Source organism: Octopus bimaculoides, chromosome 1 (assembly GCF_046866305.1).
Source record: "Octopus bimaculoides isolate indiv1 chromosome 1, ASM4686630v1, whole genome shotgun sequence".
NCBI classification, from domain to species: domain Eukaryota; kingdom Metazoa; phylum Mollusca; class Cephalopoda; order Octopoda; family Octopodidae; genus Octopus; species Octopus bimaculoides.
In genome coordinates this window covers 65,842,557-65,855,002 of record NC_142928.1, presented here as the reverse complement: position 1 = coordinate 65,855,002, position 12,446 = coordinate 65,842,557, and the positions used below count along the sequence as shown (strand labels likewise).

The 12,446-nt window shown below is 36.0% G+C and overlaps 1 protein-coding gene across 1 annotated transcript in view; it reads right to left on the bottom strand.

The window, feature by feature from the left end:
* LOC106877501 (uncharacterized) overlaps positions 1-12,446 on the bottom strand; it is a 259,046-nt gene that overhangs the window by 167,180 nt on the left and 79,420 nt on the right. The gene's annotated exons all lie outside the window — the stretch shown is intronic.

The following is a 12,446-nucleotide window of genomic DNA, read 5'->3' as shown; positions in this document are numbered from 1 at the left end:
TTCTGTTTTTTTTAGCAGTTAATGTTTTGTTGTAGCTCTTACACCAATAGATTATTGTATAGCATATTAATGAGGAGTTTGCATTTTATCAAATATTAGACACAGGAGTGGCTGTGTGGTCAGTAGCTTGCTTACCAACCACATGGTTCCAGGTTCAGTCCCACTGCGTGGCACCTTGGGCAAGTGTCTTCTACTATAGCCTCGGGCTGACCAAAGCCTTGTGAGTGGATTTGGTAGCCCATCGTATATATGTATATATATATATATATGTATGTGTATATGTTCATGTGTCTGTGTTTGTCCCCACAACATCGCTTGACAACCGATGCTGGTGTGTTTACGTCCCCGCAACTTAGTGGTTCGGCAAAAGAGACTGATAGAATAAGTACTAGGCTTACAAAAAATAGGTCCTGGGGTCGATTTGCTCGACTAAAGGCGGTGCTCCAGCATGGCCGCAGTCAAATGACTGAATCAGGTAAAAGAGTAAAAGAGTAAAGAGTATGTACGTATGTTGTACGTATAGTTCAACATACATTCATGAGCATACACATACACACCCTCATTCATGAATACATGTGTGAAGTTGCTTCAATTGTTTTATATCCATTATTTTTCCATGCATGTAAAACAGCCACTTTTCCAACAAAATCTTATTTCTTATTTCTTTCACAGGTTATCGGTCAGTCTATCGTGATCTGGAATGCCAGTTAGCTATAATTACGAAAAATGAAAATTTAAGGCAACAGTTACGTCAGGTAAATTCAAAAAGTAAAAGATTTTGTCCTTGCAACTCTTTCAGGATTATACTGTGCCCTAAAGATTAGCAGCCTTATCTTGAAGTGTTCATTTAACCGGCTAGTAAATCTTCCTAATATCACACCCTATCATCCGAAAAAAGAAGGAATACATTGGAAATGGTAGTTGTTGAATATAAAATGTGATGACCATATGTGAAATATTTTTGATCATGGATCTACTTGATCATGGCAGTCCTGAGACTAAGCCACAATAACAAATGTTAACAATTCAACTCACTGATCAGTCTCTTAACCTTCTATCAACTTGACTGGCCTTAATATTAACTAAAAATATTACATAAACATTAATAAACAGTATCTTAATATTAGCTTTAAAAATAAAATGTCTACAAATAAATAAAACAGAAACATTGAAATGAGCAAAATAAAAATAACAAAAATCTAACACTAATTTTTAAAAAATACATTTTTTTTTTATTAATGAATGGAAAATAACTGCTTCCTCTTAGATTTTTATTCTATTTTTAATTTATTTTTCTAAATTATTGCTATGCTGCACACTTCTAAACTTAAAAATATTGCCAATTAATGCCACCATATCGGTTTAGTAATAAGGGAACAAAAATAATTCTGCTGGAAAATTCTATAAAACAAAAGGAAAATAGTATTCTGCACAAAACCCTAAATTGTGTTAAAGACAATATTTTACACTGGAAAATTAGTATAAACCATCAGTTTTAGCTCCCATTAAGATTTTATTTCTTTTTATATATTTCTTTTGTTTTGTTTTTAAACACAGAAAATGAAATGAATCAAATTCAAATACACAACATACTGAAAACACACAACCCCTCTAGCTCTCCTTGAAAAACAAAAGGTTAATTGTCTTCCAGTGAATGCAGAGGTCAACCAGAGACAAATTCGCTAGTGGTTAAACAGCTTCTAATGATTCAGTAAAAGGTTACAAATGCAGGGCATGACATACTCCTCCACATCTTTTCCTTTGAGATTTTCTTTTTTTTTTTAGTTTTTTTCTCTGTTTCATTTTGTGTTTGTTTTAATTTTGTCTTTTTCTCCAACCAATTCAAAAGTAACACAGATTTGAAATAACAGATAATAGTAGGGAAGATAGTTGAAATGTTGCTATTGAGAGTGAATCACATGGACAAATAGGTACACTTCGCAAGTAAATAATTTATTAGACAACACAAATGAAAATATTTACAAGTTATGAAATAACGAGAGAGAGAGAGAGAGAGAGAGAGAGAGAGAGAGAGAGAGAGAGAGAGAGAGAGAGAGAGAGAGAGAGTCAATGTGGGAGAACATTGAAAGAAAATGGAGAGAGAGGAGGGAGAGAGAAGAGAAATCGTTTGACTGGAAATCTCTGTATTTAACCACAAAGGTTTAAATTATTTTGTGAAAACAATACACTGTTCAATTGGTTCCATGATAAGGATAAGTATTAATGGGCAACCAAGTCTATAATAGATGGAGGGTTACTGGGAGATAACTGGACTGTGATCTGGGTGAACATGCATATCTTTCAATAGCTCATTCCATCTAGCAGTTAAGTAGTTATCACAGTGTTATTTTTCACTGCTGCAAATATCTGTGACATTGTAGTACATTTTCATTTACTCACACTGTTGAGTTTGAGTCTATTTGTAGGTTGATTAACAGTGGTCTACTGAGAGAAAGTACTAAAAAAATAATTCAGCTTTCACTTCTATCTATAACTCCCATCCCATACTAGACTTGCATGAGCCACTGAGATGGCTTTTCTATGTGGTCACTCAACCTATTAGAAATAGCAGTCAAATCTCCCATCACAGAAAAAAAAAAAAAAAAAAGGATATTGGATAACAATCTTAGGCATACAATATCTGTAAAAAAAATGATGGCATGATCACAAGGGGAACACCTTTGATCAAAATTGACCTGGGGCTTAACAACAATAACTAGACTTGAAACTGAGTCAGCAATGAAATTTCTATTTGCTATAAATATCAGCTAAATCTCTCAAACATCACCTTACAATAATAGTCTACTGGATCAAGCCTGATCATAGTTACACATCAATAACTAGGTTTGAAAATGAATGAGTAATATGGCATACCATTAAGTTTACTAATGATAAAAAAGAAGAGTGAGAGATTTCTGAAAAGACTTATCAAACCATATGTTAGTGTAAGTGTGAGACAGACAAACTATAACGAAAGCAGTAATGATTTTTGTTTAGTAATCTCTGCTGAAGCAGACCAATGACATAGGAAATAGCTGACAAGACGTTTGTGGCTGACCAACAGATTCAAAACAGTAGCAATGATTACACTCTCAGTAGTACTGATGGCGGAAGTAATAATATAGACAATAGTTGTGGTAGTGATGCTGATGTGGATTGTAATATTAATGTTAATGATTATAATGAGATAGTGAAGTGAAGGCAAAACCAATAATGGTAGTGACAATGAAAATAACATTAGGTTGTTGCATCTAGTTAGTACTTAGCAATGCTATCTGTTCAGCATCTCTGGGGTTAGTAAGAGATTGTAGTTTATTTAGCTTGATTACAAAGTGAAACTGATCAAAAGTTAAAAAGAAAACAAAAAATAAAAAAACCTAATGAATATCAGTGAATTCCACTCAACCAATTCCATTGCCTAACATGAAAATTTCCAGAGAACTTTAGGTATAAGTAATATCTCTTGTCATGAACTGGAAACAAAAAGATACATCTGTCAATAGATTAGAGTAGGCTAAATAGCAACAACACAAATGGATTTTTAACTTGTAGCTTAGAATATATTCAAGCTGAGTGATCTAATGGGAATTAAATGTTTACAATGATGATTACCATGACAACACAGTGATAAGAAAATATACATAACTGAAAGAAGGAAAAATAAAAACTATACACATTAAAGTTGCGAAAATATACATTTTGTATTTTCATATCAAATAAGATTCTTGAAACTGGGTCATATCAAAATACAATATGTTGATCATATGTAAACAGCAAAATCTTAAATACAATTTTAATACTTTATAATCCATGAGATATATGTTAAGTTGGGTCTAACTTATTCACCTCAAGAATTCCTTCATCAACTGATAACATGGGCTCCTTTTATCAGTACACAGCAGCACAATTTTTACCCAAGTGTGTCTTGTTTGTGCCTGCAGCTTGCTTTTTTTTTTTTTTTCTTCTTTTACCTCACTTCTATTTAAACTTTCTCTTAAATTAACTACATTCGTTTAAAAAGATTATATTCAACTCATTCATCACTTTTTGCTGAAACTCATAACTGCTCATCTCCTATATATGACCTTCTTCTAAACCAGGAGTGCTCAACCATTTTTTATCTATGGACCCCTTTGATTACTATTTTATTCTGGTCGACCTTCATAGCCAACCAATGTTTAAAAACTAGTCTTATAGAAATCTCTTTCGAAATTCCTATTTAGCTTGTCACACATGAACTTGTGTAGATTGAAGTATGTAAAATGTTAGAAAAAGAAACCTAGCTGCTTCTGGTAATACATACCAATACATACATCTAAAGCAAAATTTTTTTCAGCGGCCCTTAAAATACTATTGTGGATCCCCAATTTACTACTTTGTTGTGTGGACACCCAAAAATCTTATATGGCCCCTCAGGGACTGTATGGACCCCAGTTGAGTACCACTGTTCTAAACAATCATATCTATTTAAAGTTACTGATTTCAAATCAACTCTAAATGGAAAGTGAAAAGAAAAGGGGTATCACATTGCTTTGTTTAAATTGAAGCATTGCATCTTCATATGGCTACTGAAATTACTTCTACTCTACAAAATATGCTGACTTTCTCTTGTCTGCATTCAAAACCCCACTCTTTTCCACATAGTACTCCAGTCTCAGAAATCGTTATACTACTGATATTATTAGTTGAAAGCATGGACAATCAGTCCAAAAGTCAGCAACTTGTAGCCTCTCATTAACAATGTATAACTTAAACAGTGAACTCTCATGGTTTAGTCCACATAGATGTAAATAGGTATTACATACAGTACAGGGACAATATACAGCAGTGCAAAAAGTAATGTTTACTATCTCTGTCAAGTTCAAATACAATTTGGAAATGGGCTCTGCTAAGCTGATTTGCTTGAGATACATTGTATGAAAACAAAATCTTTTGCAGAGATCACATATCAAACAATCTGGAGTAGCTTACAATGTAACAAAATCCACAAACTAATAACATAACAAAGTCTATAAAGTTTGTGGTTTACTGAGTGAATCATACAAAAACTAGTTCTGTCAATTACAGGACATAACAGTACAGGTATACTGAACAGTATATTGGTAAACTTTTTTGGCAATGGTTTAAAGAATAGCTGCCACTATTAATCTAATAAAGTACAACAATGTACCCAGATAAAACTAGTGTCTTAGTCAGGAATATTCAACAGGACCATATAACCTATATATGCTTTATAAAGGTTATAACCTATATAAGTTTTATAAAATCAAAATAAAGAACTTTTCTATATAAGTTTGAAAGGAAGATCAGATAATATATGCACAAATAAAACAGAGATAGAAAAAGCAAATATTCTGCAACAAATAGAAAGGAAAAAAGGAATTAGATTATGTTTCATCATCATCATCATCATCGTTTAACGTCCGCTTTCCATGCTAGCATGGGTTGGACGATTTGACTGAGGACTGGTGAAACCGGATGGCAACACCAGGCTCCAGTCTGATTTGGCAGAGTTTCTACAGCTGGATGCCCTTCCTAACGCCAACCACTCAGAGAGTGTAGTGGGTGCTTTTACGTGTCACCCGCACGAAAACGGCCACGCTCGAAATGGTGTCTTTTATGTGCCACCCGCACAAGCCAGTCCAGGGGCACTGGCAACGATCTCGCTCGAAAATCCTACAGGAGCCAGTCAGGCGGTACTGGCAACGGCCACGCTCAAAATGGTGCATCTCATGTGCCACCCGCACAAGAACCAGTCCAGGGGCACTGGCAACGATCTTACTTGGCTTGCCGGGTCTTCTCACGCACAGCCCATTTCCAAAGGTCTCGGTCCGTAGTCATCGCCTCGGTGAGGCCCAATGTACGAAGGTCTTGCCTCACCACCTCAGCCCAGGTCTTCCTGGGCCTACCTCTTCCACGGGTTCCCTCAACTGTTAGGGTGTGGCACTTTTTCACGCAGCTATCCTCCTCCATTCTCACCACATGTCCATACCAGCGCAATCGTCTCTCTTGCACGCCACAACTGATGCTTCTAATGTTCAGCTTTTCTCTCAAGATACTTACACTCTGACGGGTATTCACATTGACATTACACATCCAACGGAGCATACTGGCTTCATTCCTTGCGAGCTTACGTATGTCCTCAGCAGTTACAGCCCATGTTTCACTGCCATGTAGCATGGTTGTTCGTACGCATGCGTCATACAGTCTGCCTTTTACTCTGAGTGAGAGTCCCTTTGTCGCCAGCAGGGGTAAGAGCTCTCTAAACTTTGCCCAGGCTATTCTTATTCTAGCAGCTACACTTTCAGCGCACCCACCCCCACTACTAACTTGGTCGCCCAGATAGCGGAAGCTATCGACTACCTCTAGTTTTTCACCCTGGAATGAGATAGAAGTTGTTTCCTGTTTGTTTGCAGTCTTTATTGCACCTGAACATCTGCCACAAACAAAAACTAACTTGCTAGTTAACCTGCCTTTGATGTTGCTGCACCTCTTATGTGTCCATAGCTTGCACCGGGTACATCTTATAGAGTTACTACCTACTCCTTTTCTACATACTGAGCAGGGCCATCTACCTGAAGGGGTTTGTGTTTTATCTACCTTCCTACTTATTAGGATTTTGGTTTTAGCTAGGTTGACTCTAAGGCCCTTCAATTCTAGACCTTGCTTCCACACCTGAAACTTCTCCTCTAGTTCTGATAGTGACTCCGCAATTAGGGCAAGGTCATCAGCATAGAGGAGCTCCCAGGGGCAACCTGTCTTGAACTCCTCTGTGATTGCCTGGAGGACTATGGTAAATAATAGGGGGCTGAGGACGGAACCTTGGTGGACCCCTACCTCTACCCGGAATTCATTGCTGTACTCATTTCCAACCCTCACCTTACTGGCCGCATCTCTGTACATGGCTCGCACAGCTCTCACTAGCCATTCTTCTATCCCAAGTTTCCTCATTGACCACCAGATAAGGGATCGGGGGACCCTGTCAAAGGCTTTCTCCATGTCAACGAAAGCCAGGTACAGAGGTTTATCCTTGGCTAGGTATTTCTCTTGCAACTGTCTCACTAGAAATAAGGCATCAGTAGTGCTTTTACCTGGCACGAACCCAAACTGCATCTCATCTAAATTGATTCGCTCCCTAATTAGTTGGGCTATGACCCTCTCTGTAACTTTCATAACCTGATCTAACAGCTTGATGCCTCTGTAATTATTTGTATCTAAAGCGTCCCCTTTACCTTTGTAGCAGTTGACTATGATGCTGCTACACCAGTCATAGGGTATGACTCCTTCGTGTATCACCTGGTTCGTAATACGGGTGACTAGGCTATAGCCAACACTGCCAGATATTTTGAGCATCTCTGCAGTGATTCCTGATGGGCCGGGGGCTTTCCCGGTCTTCATACTCTTAATTGCTTTATCTACCCTGGTACTATCAACTCGGATAGCTGGTCCCTCTATTGGGTCGACATAAGGCAGGCTCTCTTTCTCCCATTCATTCTCTTTATTAAGCAATCTATCGTAGTGGCATCTCCAGACCTCTTTCTTTGCATCCTCATTTAATGCAAGCGTACCATCATCCATGCGAACACATTTCTCTCCTACAACATCACTAAAATAAGTATATATATATATATATATATATATATATATATATATATATAACAGACAAGCTGAATACAAACAAGTTTGAAAAACAACCCACTGAAGTTGTGATGCATGTAGAAGAGATCTCTGACTTATGACAAGATGACAAGTAACATTTAAATTTATACTTTGTTTTCATATGTTAGTCAAAGGAAGAAGAGAGGGAGTGATGACCTTTGAAGGCCCTCCAAGAGTGGCAGGATTGATACGGCAGATACCCAGCCAGAATATCTGCAGTTAAAAAAGATGTTTGCAGTAAAAACATAGGTGTATGGGAACTAGGAGTATAGTCTGAATGCCTTTAAACTGGGGGCATAGTCTGAATCCCTTTAAAAACGTGAACTTTTGTTGAAAGCATGCAAAGACTAGGTGTGGTGATGGTGGTAGAGGCCTTAAACTATAAATATTTCTTTCTGTTAAAAAATGTATTATTTGTTGTGATTACTAATTCTAACTATTCATCTGAAAAACCTATTCTCTTAAATTCCATATCATGTTCTCTAAAAGAATACATAAGTGTTAGAAATAATGTGTCATAATGCACAAGACAGGTAAAAGAGCCATGCTGAGTTGCCAACAGAAAGAAACTAAGCTAAAGAACCTAAGTCAAAGAAATCTTAGAATGAATTGATCAAATTTGAGTAGGTCAGGCCTCAAAGATAAGATGGTACCAGATCAAGGGTTGGAGTGGGGGAGTTATAATTGTATGTACAGTTGTTCACAAAGCTCAAACCGATATCAATATAACCATCAATAAAATGGTAAGAAACCTCTATCACCTTAGTTGTTAATCTATTTTGCTCTTGTGATTTTATTTGAGATAAATTCATTAACTTAAATATATATTTTGGGGAGGAAAATCGAAAATAATCTTGCATGAACTGGTATCTTATCTATCAGAAAGGTAAATTACATACATACACACATGCATGCACTCTTGTACATATACACATGCACACACTCACACTCATGTATACAACCATATATATATATATATATATATATATATATATATATATATATATATATGCACACATGCGTATACATGCACACACAAAACAGACTTCTGCACATTCTGCACAGTAGAATTGCAGCATGTGGCCATGAAGTGAACTACTTAATGAAATATCCATTCAGCACTACTTCAAAAGAGTTAAATATCTTGGCCATGGAACCATCAACTTCTTGGTTTACTAACCAGATTCAGTCATCCACATTAGCACAGTTACATGTATAGAGGGTTACTATTTAGAAAAACAGCATTAACCAGTGTTTGTAACAGATCTTTTGCAAGTCAAGGAAATTTCTATGCATTATCTGAATGGCAAGAAATAGCAGCTAAAACTCCTTGAATTTTCATACTAATATCTTTAAAATGGATGTATTTATATGGGTCTTCTTGGTGAGGTCTGATTTGAGTTTATCTAAATAAAACAGAGTCTAAGCCACAAATAAAGTTTAAGAACAAGGGTCCAAAATTCTATATAATTTTGCATGGGGATGAGGGGTCTAAGTTTTTAGATGCAGATACCCTAGAATGGCATTTTGTCATCACTAGCCATGTATGAAGATTCTTAGAAGAGGAGAATGAAAGAAAGTAGTGACATTCCTGAGTGGCATTGCTAAGCCCATAAGTGAATCTCTCTACAGTGAAACTTGACCGGCTAGGAATAGCAGCCATCTCTCTTATGTAAGAAAAGAAAAAAAGAGACAACGAACATGATTTCTATGTTTTTTTATCTGTTTGGTGAAAGATGACTTAAGGCTTAAACAACAGCTAAATTATAGACTTTGACCTATCAAAAGACTACCTCTTGCTGGTATTATTACTCTGTGACAATATTACCAAATAGATGCTAATTTACACTAAGACAACTCTCAAATTACTGTTATAGTTATGGCAGTCATTCAGCAATTGGAAAGTAATCAGTCATATACTGGAGGTGGGGGAATCCAATGTAACTGACATATCTCTTACCCACAAATTTCAGGCCTTTCTTGTATCTACATTAGAATTATTTTCATTGATGCTTTTGCTCTGGCAGGTGTTATAGTGACACTATACCAAAAGAGTGAACCATATCAAATGGCCAAAGGTCCTTTGGGTCATTCCTTCTTCAACTTTCTAACACCTTCCTTAGAATCCTTACTGTTCCTAACAAGGCTGTTTTCTGCAACAGCCCTGTCCTTATGGTAATTCCTAGCTTCTCAAACCATGCTTCCAACCTTTTACTAACTGCTCTCAGAGCATCAACTACAACCATTAGAATATCAGACAAAATACCTTATGATATTTAGTTTCAGTTCTTTTATCTTCGGGTTCAAATCCCAGAGGTCAACTTTGGTTTTTATCCCTCTGGAGTTGATAAAGTACCAGTGAAACACTAAGATTGATATAATCAACTACTCTTCTCCCCTAAATTTCAGACCTTGTGACTATATTAAAAAAATAATATTATCCTTGTTGATATGAGGGCAGAGATTGGCCGAATCATTAGGGCTTGGGAAAAACTGTGTTATAATATTCATTCTAGCTCTTTACATTCTGGTGCAAATCCTGCCAAGGTTAATTTCGCCTTACATATTTCTCTGACATTCAGTAAAATAAAGTTCCAGTTAATTACTGTGGTTGATATAAGTGAATGTTGCCCTCCCACAAATTTCAGGCCATGTGGCTATACAAGAAAATTATCATTATCATCATCACTACAATCACTATCATTACTATTACATCAAGGAGAACAGAACAGCTGATACAGAAGCACATCAGATTAAATACATTATCCACTTTCATCCTTACATATGGAGTTCAAACCACACTGGAGTCAACAAGTATGAATACCAGTAATACGCTGCAGTCTGATTTAGTTGACATATCCCACCTCAAAATATTTGTGGGACTTGTGCATATCTTTAGAAAGCATCATCATTATTATTTTGATAACTATATAAAAGATTATTATTTCCCTAGTCAAGATGCAAATGATAGTTAAAAATGTATAAAATTCACTGTTGCAACTTGTTGCCCTCAGCCAATATCATATAACAAAATTTCAGAGCCAAAATGCTTCATAGTGATTCAAGTAAGCTAGAAACGACTTTCACTTAGCACTGAGTGTTTATAAAAATTTGGTAATATTGCCAAAAGGGAAATAGTACAAAAGATTAAACTTTTTCTTCTATGTTTATTCACATTTTTCAAATTATTATTGTTGCTGTTGTTGTCATTATTATCATTATAAATTTTTTCGTATTTACATGCTTAAAGAAAAGAATGAGAGAGTAATAATACAGCTGAAAAACAAATATTAACAAAAACTAAGCATTTGCAAAACTATAGAATATTTCAAATGCTTACAAATGCTTCAATTGTGATGTTTCCAATTACTTTAATATAAACAAACATTTTTCTTCACTTACATTTATTTTTTTTTATTTTTTAAATTTTCTTTGTTTAACAAGTGAGGAAAAAAAATGTTTCTATATCTTTTATTTAACAAGAGAGGAATAAAAATCTGTTTAATATTGTACAAATCTTAATATTGTAGAAATAACACACTAGGGGAAAGTGATGGAGTGTCATATATCAAAATAGACTATAAAAACATTGAAGTGAAAAATAAACTGCATATTAATTTTGACTATTTTATATATTTTATAGATATAAGGCACAGTAATGGCTATATGGTTAACAAGTTTGTTTCTCAACCATGCAGTTTTCAGTTCAGTCCTAGTATGTGTATGACACCTTTGACAAGTGTCTTCTAATGAAGCTTTAGGCAGACCACAGTCTTATGAGTGAATTTAGTAGACTGAAACAGAAAGAAGCTTCTGTGTGTGTGTGTGCGTACGCGCATGTATACAAACATGCACACACATACATGGATGTATATACATGTATGTGTGTATCTGTTTGCGCCTCTTTATCTTGACATTGCATGATAGTTGTAAACAAGCATTACTGTCATACAAGTGGTGTCATTTGTTATCAATCTTCCATGCAAACATGTCCAGTCATGCGGAAATATTACATGGCTTAGAAGCCGGTTGGAATTGGCAAAAGGTCATCTAGCAAAAAGAGAGGTCATCTGCCTCGACCAATTCTGTCACATTCAAGCAAGCATGGAGAAGTAGATGTAAGAAAGATTTTATATATACATATATACTTATATACTGTAGAAAAGGTAAGACAACAAAAGAAAGAAAGAGACCTTGATATTATGTAAATAGAGGAATTTATCTGTAAATAATATGTGACAATTGTGCGACAAATAATATGTGACATCTTCGATGGCCAGATAACTGAAGAGATGGTGGCGTGGGTTTCCGCCCCGGCATCTGAAATCCGGAGTTTTATCATGGCTACCGAATAATTGTCACAAATTTATATATATAATTAAATAAATGGCACAGGAACAGAAATTATGTAATGAATTTTAATAGCTGTAACAGCACATTGCTGCATCCACCATTTCTTGGTGATTCCCTATTACTCCTGGTGGTGGATGACACCACTGCACCACTCACGCAAAAACCCTCCAGCCCATGGATTTGTTTGGGTAGTTGTTGCAGGCAAGGGTTTCTTTTTTGAGGTCAGAGTGCAACTCCTATTTTAACCTCTTTTAGTCCCCTTTTATGATATGCAGAGGAAATGAGGTTATTCTTTGGCATGCTGGTCTCCACACAGTACTAGAGCAATGCAAAATGAAGAGTTTTTCTCAAGAACACAACATACCACCCATCAGTCTGGGATCTGATGATCATGTTTGCAACACCACTGTCACTAGGCAACATATCTCCACACA